Genomic DNA, 14,673 nt, shown 5'->3' with positions numbered 1-14,673 from the left:
AGGACATCTCGGGTCCAGTTCCCCTCCCATTGAAGTCAACAGAAAATCTTCCACTGATGTCAATGGGAGCAGAACAGGGAGTTAACAGCACTCAGCACCTTCCAAAAGCTGAGTATAAAAGTACAGTATCTCTAGCCACAGGGTGGGTTTAATTCACCATAATCTATTCTAGTTCTAGGTTATCAGATATTCAGTATCCCGGGTTTAGAAGTTTTCAGCACTAAAGTATACAATGGAGGTTGCAGAATTTGAACATAATGTATCCTCCCAAAAATGTAATATAATACAGATGCTCATAACAGGTAACATACTCACTGATAATCCATTTTGAGGTTTCCACTGAGCTAAAATCTTTAAATTTGGTCTAGTCATTTATTTCTGGCAACTGGGTATAGAAAATAAACCCAAATCTGAAATTTGACCTTACCAAAATGTTGTCATTTATTTATATTGGATTTCATCCTTTTGAGTGCTCTTTTGTGTATATTAAAGGGGTAACAATCAAGACCTTCCTTTCAGAGAAGTGGAGGTCATCTCACATCACCAGTTCCATCTCTCCATAAGTATATTTACTGAGTAACAAAAATTACATATCACCATTACAGGGTGCTGTTAAAGAGATGTATTTGCTCCCCAGCAGTTGTATACTGCACTAGGAAGTATCTGATTTTGGGCTAATATTAGAGAACTAGTGGCAAAACCCTGGTATAAGTAAAGTGACCTCAACCCACACATTGCCTCAGATGTTAAACAGACACAGTAATAACAAGCTCTTTTGATACTAATATAACCTATCTACCAGTTTCTCAGTGTTTTATAGACTTGTGAAATCATTTTGTTCCAGTTTTGCCATATACTGGAAAATCATAAGCAGCATTCGTTGTTGAATACCTGGTCATTTAAAAATATGAGCTAGATGGTTAAAAGTACTTTGTTTTTCACAGGCCCCTTTTTGATTCAAATAATAAAACTAAATGATGTCACAACATAAAAAGTCAGAGCTCACAAAAGGCAAATGTGTGTGCTTTGGCACTAGCCTAGCACTCAGGAGATGGGGGTTCAATTCCCTGCTCTTCCCTTCAGGGCCAGATTAACCTTTTGTGGGCCCAGCGCCAAACATATTTGTGGGCCCCAATGGGAGCAATGGAGCATGGCACGGGGAGGTCGTTCCCTGGACCAAGGGGCTGGCCAGAGGCAATGGGGCATAGCATGGCGGGGACAGCCCCACTCCGCCCAGCCCAGTGCAAGGGCACTATTTAGAAACTGTCAGTTGCCAGACGGACACTGGCTCGCCCAGCCCTGCCCTTCCCCTCGGGGGCAGGCTAATACCACGCCACACAGCCTCCCCCCCACACCCCAACACCCCATAGATGCCAACACCGTGGGTGCTCCAGGGTGCTGAGCACCTACCAGCGGCCCCGCCGATCATCTCCTCCCCTTCGCCCCCCAGCACCTCACGCCTGCCGCTGATCAGCTGTTCTGTGGTGGGCAGAAGGTGCTACGGGGAGGGGGAGGAGCACGGTCAGGAAGAGGCAGAATGTGGGTGGGGCCTTGGTGGAAGGGGTGGAGTGGGGGCAGGGCCTAGGGCAGAGCGGGAGTCAAGCACCCCTGCAGAAATCAGAAAGTCAGCACCTCTACAACACCCCTACCCCCGACACCTTATGGCCAGCACCCCTCTGGACCCCCCCACAAATGCCCAGCGCCCTGCACAACACCACGCCTGCCCAGCACCCCCCTGACTACAGCCGCCCAGCACCCCCACTCCCTAGTGCCCCAACACACACATCTTCCCTGCCCACTCACAGCCCAGCACCCCGCCCCCCAGACTGCTCAGTGACCCACTCCCCCACACCCTGCCTCCTGGTCATACTTACTAGCCCTTCTGGGAGGCGACTGTCTGCCAGGCTGAGCCGGCAGTGCAGCCAGGGCTGGTCCCGGGGCAAGGAATCACTCCAGCCCCTGGGGAATGGCACGATCAGCCAGACCAATAAATATTATAAAATATTTTAATTTTCTTTTTGATTATTTCTTTTAAAAATTCCAACCAAAACAATTTGGCAAAAGTTGACACTAATTGTTTTGGATGCCACAATCTGCAATTTTTGGTGGAAAAAAAAAGTCATCCAAAAATTTTACCCAGCTCTATTAGACACTTAAATCCTATTAAAAATCAGTAAGAGTGGTGGGGCCAGCTCCCTTTGACAATCACAGATATTACTGTTCTGTGTGTAATACTGCTCAACCTGTTTTCAAACATTCAGGAAAAAAAATTTTTTGAGCTGGAATTTCTCCTGGTTGTTGTGAGACCAGAGACCAAATTATTTTTGAAAATGTCATAAAACTCTATTTGGCCACTTTTCAGATAACAAAAAAAAGTGTTTTTCACTATTTTGGACTCTATTTAAAAAAATGTTTGCATTCCAATTACTCCAAATCAGCTTCTTTTCAAAATTTCAGGCTTGACAATGAAGATTAGAAACAAGACAATGCTCTATATTCTGCTAATTTGTGAACAGTGCATGGAGGCGTAGCTGGCTTTTTTTCTAGACCTCACAGTGCCATTTTCACATGCTTAGTAGGGTATATATCCCAATGTGGTACAATGAACATGGAATCTAATGATTCTACAGCCTGTTATATAATAGCCAGAACTAGGCAACTAGATACTATGGTAGTATGTATAATAAAAAATGAGAAACATATCTTTTTTTTTTTCATCTTAAACACTCTCTGAAAGGAGCAGCTCTGGGGTGTTTTATGGAAAACTAAAGGCCTGGGATGGAAATGCCTGGTCCCACTAAAGTCCCTGGAAGTTTTGCCATTGATTTCAATGAAGGCAGGATTTCTCCCCTCAGCTGTAAAATATTTTCTAATGGGTTCAATGCTTCTTTCAATTGCCTTCACTCTGATTACTCAGTAGATAGAGTCAGCAGGAACAGATCCTTCGGATTATTTGCCACTTTAGAAGTGCATATAGCTAATCTGACTTTTCACTTGAGTGAAGCTACAAACAGCACAGCAGAAACTGACGTGAGACTCCAATCTGACAATGCCATGTTCACCAAGAGGCCCCATTCAACTTCAGTGGGGCTGTGTGTGGGCATAGGGATCCAGCCTCATGTGTGTCCAACACACTTCAGGTGCAGGGCCATGATTTGGCTCTTTTCACCATTTTGTGGACATTATAAATTGTAATTGTATTTTGCCTTGTGTAGTTTCAGAAATGTCTAAAAGCAGTTTTTTCAGGACAAAATCATGTTTTATGGAGTAAACAGAGAAAGGGAATTATATAAGACTTTTCTAAGTTCAGTGGAATATGCAGATGTTGACATTCCAAGTTTGCTTTTGAAAAATCACAGAAAAATGTTTATTTTTTTCCCCAAAAAATTCACAACACAAAAAATAGCAGATTAATTCATCTTTACAAATCAAAGAGGGTACTAGTCATACATATGTTTAATGCTGTAGAAGTTTTGGAGTAACTTCTGCTGTATTCAATAATATTTTCAAATCATTCTGGAATGGGCATGGGGAAAGCACTGTGCTAATGTTAGGTATAATGTTTTTTTCCCCTTCACTGTACCTCAGCTTACTGCTCTACTATGGCACAGACAGAGTTTAGTCTTTTCAGGGTGTGGGTATGTATAAAAACACAATGTTTACTGCTTATTTAATCCTTGAAACAACTGAATATTTTTAGTAACAACTCTTTTTTAAAAACAACATTTTTGGTGAATTTTGCTCAAAGTTTAGTACTTGTTACTATCACAAGTTCAAATGCAAAATATAATTGTGTGTGCACATACATACACTCCCCTAGGGCTCCTGGATTTACCTTTCTCACTACACGGAATGATGTCCAAACCCTCTGTCAGGCATTCCAGCTCCTTAAAGTTGGGAAGCAGTCTTCTTTAAACTCCCTTGAATCCTTGCTATGACAGTCTTCATTTTGCACAGCCTGCAGCAATTCTATTTGTCTTCTTCTCCAGTCCAATGAGGGAGCCTACATTCTAATCCAACAAAACTGGCAAAGTCCTTGGAACACAATCCTTACAGTAGATCCTGCTGGTTTTTGTCCCCCAGTCACTAAGCTCCTGCTTCTATTTATAAACTACTTCCCCTCTCTTTACATTCCCATTGGTCTAGAGAGGGACTCTTGGTATCCTTCCAGGTTGCTTGCCCACAATGGAAGCAACCTAAGTAACTTCAAACTGCTAACTAGCATACATAGTGCCTGATGCCTTTTTTTCTGGATAATTCTGGCCCAGAACAGTCACCCCACCCAGCTCCAGCAAGTGTGCAGGTACAGAGTATCCCAAAACAAAAACAAGAACTATGTATACTCCCCACCCTGTCTTCCCTTATTTACACTACTAAATACTGCAATGTGAGGTTATACTTCCTCAAGAGTGATTTGTACCATTTGATGGAAAATTGCCTGTTTGCTTTTTTTTGCCTGCTGCTTTCTAATAGGGCATGATCCACACATTATTTGCACAATCTCTACTCAGACTAGGCCTATTGACTTTAATGGTACTGTTTTTGTTAAGGACTACTCACATGAGTATGGATTTGCAGAATTAATGTATTGCACTTCCTGATAAAAGCTGAATGGCCTTTGTAAATGCTATAACTCAGTCTCTCATATTCTATGTGCGTGTAATGTATTATTCTAATTTTAATTCTTAGGTAAGAATTGGCATTTCAAAGGGTTGATACATCTGAATTCTGGTGTCCAAGCATATTATTGCTTCCAGTTCACCTTCTTAATCTGTGCTTTAGGAACAGAGGATATTCCAATTCCCCATTCCTACTAAAGTTCCACTGCCGGAGATGGATTTAGACAGCATTGCCTTCAGCTTATTTCTTTAACCCCTCTTGTATTAGATATCAAACAATAATGCATGCTTCTCTGTCTCAGAGCTGTTTGTATAAACTTTGTAGACCTGAAGAAGAGCTCTGTGTAGCTCAAAAGCTTCTCTCTCTCACCAACAGAAGTTGATCCAGTAAAAGATATTACTTCACCCAGCTTGTCTCTCTAAGGCCTGGTCCACACTAACCCCCCACTTCGGACTAAGGTACGCAAATTCAGCTATGTTAATAACGTAGCTGAATTCGAAGTACCTTAGTCCGAACTTACCGCGGGTCCAGACACGGCAGGGAGGCTCCCCCGTCGATGCCGCGTACTCCTCTCGCCGAGCTGGAGTACTGGCGTCGATGGCAAGCACTTCCGGGATCGATCCGGGATCAATTTATCGCGTCTACACCAGACGCAATAAATCGATCCCAGAACATCGATTGCCTGCTGCCGGACCCGGAGGTAAGTGTAGACGTACCCTAATATCCACTGGTCTACAATTTTTGAGAAGTCGTCTGCTTCAGAGATAAAATTTGCTATTTATTATGTATTTTGATGTGCTGAATTCAAATATGACAATTAAAACAACTCATTGGCTACTGTTTCTAAGATATTTAAGTTTTTACATTTTATTTCTATGTATATTGTGTAGATAATAGAGTTTTAATCATAAATTGTAAACCTAGGTCTTTTCATGTGTTTATGGTTGCTTTACATGATAATAGTTCACCTGTCCTGTTTATGTAACACTTTAAAAATCAGCAAAAGGGTTATATAAATCAAATTGATTATGAAACAAAAGGCAAAAAACTATTACATACATAGTTTAGTCCTATTCAGTGTCTACTCAGCACTTCTTGGCTTGTCTCTTGCATTCATTAAATGGAACATCTCTTGTCACTGTCCAGCAATAGTCTACAAGCATTGATGGGCTCCATTTGCCCTGATAGCGTTTCTCCATTGTTGCAATGTCCTGGTGAAATCGCTCGCCGTGCTCGTCGCTCACTGCTCCACAGTTCGGTGTAAAAAAATCTAGATGAGAGTGCAAAAAATGTATTTTTAGTGACATGTTGCAACCGAGACTTTTGTATGCCTTGAGGAGGTTTTCCACCAACAACCTGTAGTTGTCTGCCTTGTTGTTTCCGAGAAAATTTATTGCCACTAACAGGAGGGCTTTCCATGCCGTCTTTTCCTTGCCACGCAGTGCATGGTCAAATGCATCATCTCGAAGAAGTTCACGAATCTGAGGACCAACAAAGACACCTTCCTTTATCTTAGCTTCACTTAACCTTGGAAATTTTCCATGGAGGTACTTGAAAGCTGCTTGTGTTTTGTCAATGGCCTTGACAAAGTTCTTCATCAGACCCAGCTTGATGTGTAAGGGTGGTAACAAAATCTTCCTTGATTCAACAAGTGGTGGATGCTGAACACTTTTCCTCCCAGGCTCCAATGACTGTCGGAGTGGCCAATCTTTCTCGATGTAGTGGGAATCTCTAGCATGACTATCCCATTCGCAGAGAAAACAGCAGTACTTTGTGTATCCAGTCTGCAGCCCAAGCAAGAGAGCAACAACCTTCAAATTGCCACAAAGCTGCCACTGATGTTGGTCATAGTTTATGCACCTTAAAAGTTGTTTCATGTTGTCATAGGTTTCCTTCATATGGACTGCATGACCAACTGGAATTGATGGCAAAACATTGCCATTATGCAGTAAAACAGCTTTAAGACTCGTCTTCGATGAATCAATGAACAGTCTCCACTCATCTGGATCGTGAACGATGTTGAGGGCTGCCATCACACCATCGATGTTGTTGCAGGCTACAAGATCACCTTCCATGAAGAAGAATGGGACTAGATCCTTTTGACGGTCACGGAACATGGAAACCCTAACATCACCTGCCAGGAGATTCCACTGCTGTAGTCTGGAGCCCAACAGCTCTGCCTTACTCTTGGGTAGTTCCAAATCCCTGACAAGGTCATTCAGTTCACCTTGTGTTATGAGGTGTGGTTCAGAGGAGGAGGATGGGAGAAAATGTGGGTCCTGTGACATAGACGAGGAAGAGGAAGAGGATGAAACTTCTGGTCCTGAACCATCAGACTCAAGTGAGAATGATTCTGGTGCATCAGGAACCAGCAGTCCTTCTCCGTGGGGTACTGGGCGTATAGCTGATGGAATGTTTGGATTCAGTCCACTTTTTCTTCTTTGACACGCCTTTCCCAACTGGAGGCACCATGCAGAAGTAACAATTGCTGGTATGATCTGTTGGCTCTCTCCAAATCATTGGCACTGCAAGAGGCATAGATTTCCTTTTCCTATTCAACCACTGGCCAAGATTTGTTGCACAAGTGTTGCAGCATATGTGTGGGGCCCACCTCTTGTCCTGATCTCCAATTTTGCAGCCAAAATAAAGGTGATAGGCTTTCTTAACCATAGTGGTTATACTGCGCTTTTGTGATGCAAAAGTCACTTCACCACAAACATAGCAGAAGTTATCTGCACTGTTCACACAAGTACGAGGCATCTCTGCTCACTTTGGCTAAACAGAAATGTGTCCCTTTGCAAAATCAAACACTGACAAATAAGAGAGCATGACACTGTATGATTTCTAGAGCTGATATAGGGCAATTTGTTCAGCAGAGTGATGTAAGCTTCGTTATGATTGCATCATCCATGACTTCTAGGAATAACATGATGCAATTCATATCATGTATGATGCAATACCAGCTTCAGATTACATCATTCTTTGTTTTGCCTAAAAAGCAAGTACTGTCCAAACCCTGTCATAGATTTATTCATAGATCCAGTCAAAGATGTATTTTAGTCATTTCTGGTTTAAACTGAGATCTCTTCCCTTTATAACTCACTTATTCTCCGCCATTCCCAAGTCAAGGGTTGTATATACTGACCCAATAGCATATCTTGAAAACTAGAGCCAATCAACAATTTTAAGCATCATTTTCGTTCTCAGTGACCCAGAATTAGTAAAGTTTGACTACATTTATTTCAGAAGCATTTTGGCTGTGAGCAGTGTATCCTGGGACCGACATGGCTACAGCAACCCTGCAAACAATGTATGAATTTGCAGAAGTAAACCTGATTTTCCCAACTTTTGTGTATGGATCATGATGTGGATATAGCTTCACAAAATAGCTTTGCTGAATGAGTTACTGCTGAATGTAAATGTTTTTCTCTTTTAATGCTGTTTTTATTTGCTACCATTTTCAACACAGGGCTGGGTGTGCCTGTTCATCAGCACTGCTTTTTATTACAAACTGCAACACAAGATTGATTTCTCTCTGTATTTGTGAAAGCCAATGATCAACTGGTTACTTTATTTGTGTGGCATGGACATAAATTTAAATAAACTCCTCCAACACATGAGAGTCAGTTTTACAGCTACTGCTGGATGGCAGCTAATAAAAATAAAATACTAATTCTTGCTGTCTCTCTGCCTTTTCATGCATCTCTCTTCAATCAAACCTAGGAAATTCCATAGTTAACCGGAAAATCTGTAGCACTGTGTAAAGCGGGAATATGCAAGTAAAAGTCTTCCTAATACCTTACACCCCAGCCATGTTCTCAACTATATGGCACTGACTCTTGTATTCCTATCAAAGTATTCACCAGAAAAACCTTGTTCTTTCAAGTATTCAGCCCTGGTTCGTTCTTCAATTAGTATAATTTATTCATTGCAAGATGTACTTGGACACATGCAATATCGGTGCCATCAATAGGTGCATGCACTTCTTTCCCTTCAGTACATTTTTTATTCTCTTTAGAAGACTGGGCAGAAAGACTTGAACAATATTAGCAGAGCAATGAAAAATTATTTTGCTAATGAGTGTGAGTGATTCTCTAATAGAAAATTATTTATGAAGCTACGCAGCATTGCATCAAAATGATTAAGGCCCTGATCTGCAAAGATTTTTGCAGAGTGAGGAAGTTTTAAAAAAAAAATGAAAAATTTCCATGGGAAATTCTGGAAGAAAAAAAAATATTTTTTCCCAAAATTTTTAACAAAAAACAACTAGTATTTTCCACCCAGCACTATTAAGAATGCAACTGGGTTCCAATGTAGTTAAGTATTACAGCTGTGTACAATGTTTGCAATGAAACCTGAAACCACGTAAACACACAACTGAATTGGGATTTAGTTGAAACTTGGGTCATGTTTGTCAAAAAGTCAGATAAATTTTGTGCAAACCTGGGCTAGCTTGTGCTTTGAATTGAAATGGTTTTGCATAGTTTTTACACAAAGGTGTTTTCTTTGAGTTTCACTTTGAGATTCCGAGTTCACTTTGTCTTCAAATTCAAAGCGAAATTTACGGGTATTAAGTCTTGTGAATTAAAGAACATAAGAACGGCCGTACCAGGTCAGACCAAAGGTCCATCTAGCCCAGTATCCTGTCTACTGACAGTGGCCAATGCCAGGTGCCCCAAAGGAAGTGTACCAATAGGCAATGATCAAGTGATCTTTCTCCTGCCATCCATCTCCTCCTCTGACAAACAGAGGCTAGGGACACCATTCCTTACCCATCCTGGCTAATAGCCATTAATGGACTTAACCACCATGAATTTATCCAGTTCTCTTTTAAACCCTGTTATAGTCCTAGGCTTTACAACCTCCTCAGGTAAGGAGTTCCACAAGTTGACTGTGCGCTGCGTGAAGAAGAACTTCCTTGTATTTGTTTTAAACCTGTTGCCTATTAATTTCATTTGGTGACCCCTAGTTCTTGTATTATGGGAATAAGTAAATAACTTTTCCTTATCTACTTTCTCCACATCACTCATGATTTTATATACCTCTATCATATCTCCCCTTAGTCTCCTCTTTTCTTAAAACTAAAGAAAATGTTGGCACAAATCTGAGCAAAGTTAAATTGCCCAAATTCAAACAGCTCTGATATGTATATAAAGTCAGTAGTTTATTGTAATCACAATCAACTGAGCTTGCTCCACCTGAAGTTTGAAGACTGGGAAGAAAATTTTGAGTCCTCTCTGGCCTCATGAGTGCTTTGACCAATTTAAGATCATCTAAATTTAACATTAACATTTTGGACATGCTGATCAAACCTGGGTTAGCAGACGTAAAATAAAATTAGGAGGTATTAGAGCTAATTCCTTCTGGGAAGTAAAATGATGAAAAAGAATGAGAACATGGTACTAAACATCATGAATTCAGAGTTTAAGTGCAAACCACAATCCTTTACATTAGAAGAATTTGAGAGAGTATTGGTAGGCTGAGGGTTATTTCAAAGGAGAATTTGGAGTTACAAGAATGGTTCAGTTTGTTCATTAGGTGGAAGGGCAAGTTCATCCCATAACAAAATATTACACTGAATTGGGTTATAATATACAGAGTTCTTTTACATTTCATGTTTATTTTCCAAGGTTGAATTTTTAAATCACATTCCAAAATGCAGAAAAAGAGCTACTATTTATCAAATAAACATTGTCGCTGCGGTGTTTTAAATAACTGTTTAAAATTAAAATATTCTGCAAAGAGTGAATAAGCAGCTTAGGAAAGAAATGAATGTAACAAACAGCTCTAACTAAGCTTTTATACTGGAAAAAAAATCTTGTGTTATAATGTGGCCATTGTTTCTCTGGCTAATTACTGCTTTCCATAGCAGTAGGGAGCCTTGCTGTAAAGTGGTAGGGGAATCCACCTCCCATATGCATGGGTTTTTTGGGAATCACTTAAGACAAAAAAGAAGCGGGGGGACGACGACGACATAGAAATGAAAACAAAGATCTAATAGTTTATTTTTTTGGGAATTAAATCAATTGAGTCCATGATACACTCTATATATTTGTTAGAGTATACAATCATACATGAGTTACTAATCATGGATCAAGGGTGTCAATGTGATAACCAGTCTTATGTGCATAGTGCCATTCAAAATATCCACTTTAAACCTTGAACCCATTCCAATCTTTCCAAACAAAAATATGTTTAATTTATGTCTTTTTTAAAATTTATATTTCAAAAGTATTGTTCCATTTCATAGTGGAACTGACAACATATACGCTTTTGGTTATGTGTATTTTGGAATGCAAAGGAAAAATAAAGCAACACCTAACTGGAATACAAAGAAAAAAATAAATATTAAGAATAATTAAGATCACATCATGGGGAACAACAGTATTTTAGAGATTTAAATGTTCTAGTTAAACCTTTGAAAAGAAATATCTAACTATAAGACAAAAAGATCACAATCTTTTGTTTAGGGAACAAAAATATACTCCCAATATTATCTAATTCCTGCAATATTCACTTACTATTAACAAATTCATATAGCAATACTGGGAAAAGAGCTAAAATTGATAATGGAATGGATTATTTGCATGGCCAGCTTTCAATAAAAAGTACAAAATCCACATTGTGAGATAATATGGCTTTAACTTTAAATCTACAAATGTTTAGAAAATAAAGAGGTTATGATTCTCATGGAAAAACCAACTCACTCCCTTTTCACTTGTAGGTTATATTTATTAAGATATGTATTTGGAGGAGATTTTCAAAGCACAAGTAGAAGCTAATAATAAATCTATATATTTTAAACTCAGATAATTTACAGACACAGATGATCTATGTACACCACTTCAGCCTGACCCTTTTCCCTCCTAAGTCAATAGGAATGTTGATATTGACTTCAGTGGGAGCAGGACTGGGACTTACATAAAACTACACAAGTTTTTGCAGAATTCTATAAGGCCACAGATGATTTAACCTCTTCAAATTTATATTTTTTTCTATGCATGCATGAATTCCATTTTAGTAATTGATTATAAGTTAGAACTTTGTAATATTTTTTCATTCAAATTCACTTAACAGCTATTTCTCGTGGTGGCTAGCCATATGTGAGGTTTGATGTTTCCAAGTTTAGGTATTCTTTTGTTATAAAAATAATAGCTTCTGCATAAAAATAATCAAGTAAATAAAAGTTATCAAATAAGACCAATCAAGTGTTACAATCAAAGTCATCTTGCAACTTCAAATGAAATTTCCTCCACATCTTCTATTAAAAGTTGTTAATAGTGCATAGTTGCTGAGAACTAGATTTTCAATAGTGCTCAGAACCAACAACTGTAGCCAGATTTTCAAAGATGCTCAAAGGTAAGTGTTGAATCCTGACCCCTATTGAAAATCTGGGCACTTCATTTAAGTGCCTATATGGGAGCTGTTGGGTGATGATCTCTTTTGAAAAATCTGATCCTAAATATATAAAACCAACAACCAACTAATACAAAAAATTCCTGTGCAAGTTTCAACGTTCTTCTGTCTGTTGACTGTTTTGACCATATTCCACTGAGTTTACCAACTTCCTTTTGAGCAAATTAATTGTACGGTAGAAAAAATCTCTTTCCCATTTATATCAGAATATAAAGCATTCAGTTTTGAACAGTGTTTTCAAGCAATCTTCAACATACATTTAATTTTATTGTAGTTAAATATGATTTTGTTCTAAATTCACTTATTTTTGTTTTTTTGATAGGCAGTTTGTGTCTGAGATTTGTAGATGAAGGTAAATAAACTGCTCTCTCTTGTTCTGCTGAGAATTGGAGTTCCTATAAAGTGTTTCACTCTCTCATCCTACACATTAGACATGCTTTATCCTATCTTTTTTTTTTTAAATGGAGATATCCTATCTCCTAAAACTGGAAGGGACCTTGAAAGGTCATTGAGTCCCGCCCCCTGCCTTCACTAGCAGGACCAAGTACTGATTTTGCCCCAGATCCCTAAGTGGCCCCCTCAAGGATTAAACTCACAACCCTGGGTTTAGGAGGGCCAATGCTCAAACCACTGAGCTATCCCTCCCCCATCTGGGGAAAATTGAGCTGGATGGGGAGAAAGATATTTCCAAGCCAATCAGATTCACTCTGTCTTTCTTGTAACTCCAAATTCTCCTTTGAAATAAAAATAGAAAAATTATTTTAGTTTGCTTTCACTGTCCTTCCTTGAGAAAATGCCATGAATTGGCATGGAAGAGTGAGAGGGGGCAGGGATAAGAGAAGATTATATGACTATATTTCATATAGTTCCTCTCCGTTTAACTTTTCCCAAATTTTGGTCTGCTATGTACCACACAGTGGGGGGCAGGAAAGAAAAAGTATTGTAATAATTATTAAAGCTGTGCAAAATTGTCATGAAAATTGTTATTTGGCTCAGGAAAATTAAGTTACCCATCCTTTGCCATCATGACTGATGGTAATAACAAACCTGATGGTATTTTATTTGCCTGTATAAAAGAATTACTTACAGTGGGAAAGCAGAATTTTTCAAGACTGGAATATTATTTAACATTAAGAGCTCATGTTAAAGGCAGTACTGCACAAAACATAGAAGAAGCCACATTCCATGACCATGAGTTTCTAATCTAAGCAGCTGAACAATAGAAATTGCACTGGCATACACAGAATAAGGTTGTAATAGAACAGGTTGGTGAGTTGATATTTGTGGAGCTAGGGGAAGATGTGAATTTTAGGAAGGGATTGGAAAGAAGGAGTAGGGCTATATAGGGAGGGAATTACTGGAGTAGGAGACAGCAACTGCATGGCAAAAGGCAAGAAGATGAGAGTAGATGGAACAAGAGGACATTTGGATTCACTGGCAGAGCTGGAGCAAAGTAAGGAATAAGGGCAGAGACACAGGCAAGTATACAATTATACAGAGTTTTGAAAGCAAGAACAAGTTTGACCCTGTTAAGAAGGCTGGAGGAGAGATATGAGGAAGGGAGTGAAATGGTCTGAGTGGCATATGAGGAAGATTATTTCAACCTCAAAAGAATGGAATGGAAAATGATACATCTCTAAATGTGATGGCACTATTATCTCAATAAGAATTGCATCTGAAGTGACACTAGCTAGAAAAGCAATAAACAAGGCTATTCTTCCTTATGCTACATAGAATAAGATGATCACCAAAGCTTGATTTTGTAACACTGATTCATGGTGGGGACAACTTACTGATGTGAATCTCTCTGATTCAACACTGCTAAATGCAGAGCCAGCCCACAACATTTTGGCACTTGAAGAGGGGAGCTCAAATGACGCCCACATGCCTCCTCGCTTGGGCCAAATCTTTGAAAGGTCTCAATTCTGCCTTCTTCCTGTTCTACTCCTCTCATGGTACTGCTCTGCTACCTACCCCAATAAAGGAGAACTAACAACTTAAAATGCCTTGTTCAAAAATGTTTAGTAACACTCAACTTTCAAACGCCTGAACAGCAAATGTAACTTTTCTTGTTTGCATAGTAAACACTGGCATTTTTATCTGTTTGAATAATCAAAGTGATGCTTTCTGTGCCATCTTGGTTGCAAATATTTGAACTGCTTCGTGAAGGTCCACAGTCTGGGCCAGCTCATAGTCTATTGAGATGGTTGCAAGGTCAACAGCCGCTTCTGTGTCATTGTGAAGCATAGATGTGTTTTTATTAACTTCAGCTTGGAGAAGCTGTGTTCTCCACTAGTAACTGTTACAGGAAGTGTTAGAAGTATGCACAGAGCAACAAAAGCATTTGGAAAGAGTGGTCATCTTATTTGTGCACATATATTCCAGAACAGCCTTTGGAGTTGACCCTGCTGAAATGTATCTTGAAAGGGCTTTCAGTTCATTGCCTATCAATATTGTGCATGTCATTATGTGTCAACACTGTCTCTAGTGCCCTGCATTGTTGGTGTAGGTCTTCTTCAGGTATAGTGAGGAGTTTTGGAATATTATACAACATCCCAAATATACTGCTGTGTTCCTTGAGCTGCATGAAATGTTCTTCAACTGACTGTATTGCACAATCTAGCACCTGGTTAAAGA

This window comes from Trachemys scripta, chromosome 5 (genome assembly GCF_013100865.1).
Source record: "Trachemys scripta elegans isolate TJP31775 chromosome 5, CAS_Tse_1.0, whole genome shotgun sequence".
Taxonomy (NCBI): domain Eukaryota; kingdom Metazoa; phylum Chordata; order Testudines; family Emydidae; genus Trachemys; species Trachemys scripta.
This window is presented reverse-complemented; position numbering follows the sequence as displayed.